The sequence below is a fragment of the Echinops telfairi genome, unplaced genomic scaffold (genome assembly GCF_000313985.2).
Source record: "Echinops telfairi isolate 266 unplaced genomic scaffold, ASM31398v2 ScPeMD7_11;HRSCAF=52, whole genome shotgun sequence".
In the NCBI taxonomy this organism is placed as follows: Eukaryota; Metazoa; Chordata; class Mammalia; order Afrosoricida; family Tenrecidae; genus Echinops; species Echinops telfairi.
This window is the reverse complement of record NW_022103908.1, coordinates 6,651,827-6,656,339: the sequence shown is the minus strand read 5'-3', so window position 1 is coordinate 6,656,339 and position 4,513 is coordinate 6,651,827.

The window sequence follows — 4,513 nt, the reverse complement described above, 5'->3', positions numbered from 1 at the left end:
TCATGGCCCTGTGGGAGGTCTGTGGTGGCCAAGTTCTGTTGGTGGTTGACCTGTCTGGTCTTTGTGCTTGGCTACCCCTTCATGATAGTGTGCACTTGTGCATCTACCCTGGCTGGAAGGTCTGGGCAGGAGAGCCTACCCAGGAAGTCACATCAGCACCCAGCCCTTCACCTCAATCAGGCAACTCTTTTGGGTCAGTCTTCTGGTCCACAGGGAAATACAGCTTCTCTTCTGTCATTCTGGGACTGTGGGAGAGCCGCCAGCCAGATTCCAGTCTTCTCCACCACAGCGAGCCCCCCTCAGCCCGCTCCCACCACGGAGGAAGACTTCACCCATGGCAACAGACCACAGGGATTCCGTGATGGTTCCGCCTTCGTGGTTGGAAGCATAGGGTCCTTTTCCAGAGACTCCTCTTCCTCTAGGTTCTTTTCCTGCTTTTTCATCTTTCCCAAGCTAGGGGAACTTGATTTCAAGCTGTAAGAGTGCATGGAACTGGATTTACAAATTGATCCAAAGGGTTCCTATCACTAGGATTAAAGGGAGAGGATCCCCAGCCTAAAGGCAACTGATAAATTGGGAATGAGGAGACCAGTTCATTTCTCAAATATATATATATATATTTTTTTTTCCATAAAATATTGGAATACCATCAATCCCTGACCCAAGAAGGTCTACTGGGGGAATCGACACACGATTTAATCAAAGATGATGCTCTATAATAGCATGTGGCAAATGTCCTGAAATGCCACTGTGGGTTACACCCTTTCTCAGAATGAACTAAATGAACCCTGATGGTCTAGCGGAGTCACACGTTCAGGCTGCTAACTGCAAGGTGAGTGGTGTGAAACCACCAGCCACTCCTTGGGAGAAAAACGAGGCTTTCTACACTGTGAATATTTATATCTGGAAACCCCACGTGAGCATGTCTGTGCTGCCCTTTTGGGTCACTATGTGTCACAGCCAACGTCATGCTGTGCTTCTTTCTGTGTCCACAGAGAGGGTTGCTGTGGGCCCCAACCTGACTCAATGGCACCTACCAGTGGTAGCAACAGGTTCTCCATCCCACAGCCATCTAGCGAACCCCCAGGCGGGAGCACCACTACCAGGGAGGAAGATGTGGCTGTCTGCTCCAGCAGACTCAAACAGCCTCAGAAACCTGGAGGACAGTCCTCTGTCCCAGAGGGTGGCTATGCGATACCTTTCACTCCATGGCCGTTGGTTTTGGTTTGTGTGTATCTGGGAAACTCTGTCTTTTCCTTTTTAAATGTAAAACTGCAGTTACGCACTATTTTACAAAGTGTTCTTAAGCATCATGACCCCGAGACCCAAACTCCAAACCAAACTCACTGGCTTCGAGTCTATAGGTCAGGGTCAAATGCCCATGGGTTTCTGAGAATGTGACTGTTTAAGGGAGTAGAAAGCACAGTCTTTCTCCCGAAGAGCGGCTGGTGGTTTGGAACTGCTGACCTGCGGATGGCAGCCCAAGGGGTAAGCACTGGGCTCTGACCCCACGCCTCGTGGAATTCACATGAGTCAATGAAGAGGCCTGAGGCCCGGGCCGCCTGCTCCCCAGCTCATGGCCTTCCCAGCGTGCTTTTATTCTGACGCCTTCTTACTACTCCGTGTGGACTGCGATCCCCTTCAAGCACGCCCACTTCTCTCGGAGAATGGAAATCTCGGGTGGTGCGACTCCCCCTTTGGGCAGGGGTCAGAATAGATCTTGTGGCGAAAGGCAAGTTTTCATAAATGCGTGTGAACCCGTCTGTGAGCAGGTAAAGCTAGCTCTCCTGAATGTTGTGTATTCCAGAAAGAGCTGCCTTTGTTTGCCTCCCATAGCCCTAAGGGGTTGGCTCAAGGTTTGCAAGGATTAACATTCATACTGTTAGCATTTAGGATGGGGGATGTGGTGGGGTAATGTCAGTCTTGATCATTTGAATGGTGATCCGGCTGGGGTGTTAAGTCGATGGCTTGTAGGATGGAGAGCCTGTGGCTGCTATTGTGGTTAGGTGTCATCCAGTCGGCTTTCGGCCCATTAAGACCCTCTCTATGTACCACTGAACGAAGCACTGCCAGGCCCCCGCCCTGCGCCAGCCTCAGGACTGTTCTTAGGTTTGAGCCCATTGTCGCAGCCACTGTGTCCGTCTGTCTTGGAGAACCTCAAAACCCACAAAATAAAATGCTGACGCATAGCAGCTCATAGGGTAAAATGCTCCTGTGAGTTTCCAAGAGTAAGATATTTTTCAGGGAGTAGAAAGTCTTATCTTTCTCCAGAGGAGCTGCTGGTGGTTTTAAACCACCCAGCTGCCGATGGCAGCCCCATGGGTAACCGATATGCCACCAAGGCTCATTTGGAGAACGTAGACCCACTTAGCTTTCTCTACGGCTCCCTCTGCTGATATAGGGGGCATCGAGATGGACAGCACCACTCTTAGAAGCTTGCTGTGGCCATGGACCTAGTTAATTGAGCTCCTTTACCCCCCCAAAGCCACACTCCCGGCCCCCATGCTGACTCCCAGGGACCCCGTATAACAGGATACACCTGCACGTGCGGGTTTCTGAGACTGGCATTCTTCAGGAGAGTAGAAAACCCTGTCTTTGTGGTGGCTTCAAACTGCTGACCTCACCTTTAGCACTCCAGGACGTAGCTACTGTACCTCCAGGGCTCTGTCTACGGCTCTCACAAAGACAGGAGAGCCCCGGTACTCGGCCGCATCAGCACTCACCATCATAGGATTTTGACACGAAATGTCGAGACCATTAGCATCAGAGCTCGAGCAAAACATTGGAATCTGACCCGATGCAGGTGGTTTTTGTTAACACAAACAGTTCGTGTTTCGCTGACCTGGCGTTAGTTGGCGTTGTTAGTACGTGTTGTTTAAACCTTTTGCAGCTGTCTTCCAAGTGTTTTGCTATAATTTTCTTAGTTTTTGAGGATTTTTGTACTGTTTTTAGATAAAAAACATAGGTCCTAAGAAAGAGTGTGTTTTTTTTTTAAGAATCATTATGATAAGGAACTGGTTAACTGTGTTATCAATATTGTTGATGACAATTTTGTAAACCCTTTTAGAAAACAGTTAAGGAAATCCCAACAGTAGACCACATTAGACAGATTTTTTTTTTTAGAGAAAGCCAACCAGATCCTAGTGAAAAAAGGCAAAGAAGAGAAAAAAAAATCCTGAAAAGCAACTACCGGTTGATTTTATGGAAGGGGATTCCCCTTCCAAACAATGACTCTCTCTCCTTCCCTCCTCTCCACGTCCATGTCCACAGATCCAGATCCTCATCCATCTCAAGGTACGGGCCATGCTATAGCTGTAGAAAACTTTTTTAATGTTGTGTTTCTTATTTAAATTTATTATTAATTCTCACCTTATTTGAAATTTCTATGTAATATTTTGTATAAAAAGGCAAGATCAGGGTAAAAACTTGGTGGTTGAGAAGGATTAATCTCTTTTCAGTTATTTCTTATGGGAAAATTTGATTTGGAACGTGACTGCATCACATCCTTCTAGAAAGGATTAGCATCGAGGTCTGGGGTTCTCAATTCAACCCCACTGCTATCAAGTTGATTTGGGCTCACTGTGCCCTCTCTGTAGGGTTTCCGAGGCTGGATATATATCTTTACAAGAGCGGCCAGTCTCATTTTTCTCCTGGCAGAGCTGCAGGTGAGTTTGCATTGCTGACCTTGAAGTTAGCTGTCCACACGCTAACCTCCTAGGGCTTAGAAAAGTTCCAGGCAAATAGAAACAAACAAACAAAAATACAGAGGAACTTCAGAATATATGGTAGGTAGTTGCTGAATTGAAAAATGAATATGCTCTGTTTGAAACGCCACCTCAGCTTTTGAGGTTCAATGTGGTGGCACCAGCTAAGCAGATCCACAACAAACAGCATTTGATTCTCTTTCACCGTTTTACATCTGGCATTTCTTTGTGAGAATTTTTACGTCACCAGTTCCTTTTAGGCATTTACACCACTAGGTGGCAGTGTCACATAGGATTAAAAATATATACAGTGAGGGCTTTCTTTTTCTTCCCCCTCCTCCTGTTTTATAAACTTCTTGTTAGCTTTGGAATCACCCATGAATCCAATATTATTAGTATGGGCACTTCCCCCACTCCCACCCCTTATACCGCTGGCCTCTAGTTCTGGGTCCTACAGGAAACCGGCTGGAGGATTAACAGGAAATTTAAATGATCATTGCTTTGCATGTTGCAAATCAGTCTCTACCATGTGGCCCCAGGGTCTCAGTCTCTTTCTCTGTGCAGGAATAGACTGAGCCACACTTAGCTCAGAAATCAGCGGCCTGGGGAGCTTGTGGTTTCCCCAGAGCATGCTGCCTGCCCTGATAGAAGCGGTCACGTTTCAGAAAGCTCAGCATTTCCTCGGCTAATGAGACCGGCACTTGAAATTGGGAGCTTGCTGCGGCCACTGGATCGAGTTCTCTGGCTGAGGGGCAAGCTTGTGTCAAGATACCAGAATCTGGATCTGTACAACCTCCAGTTTAAGAACA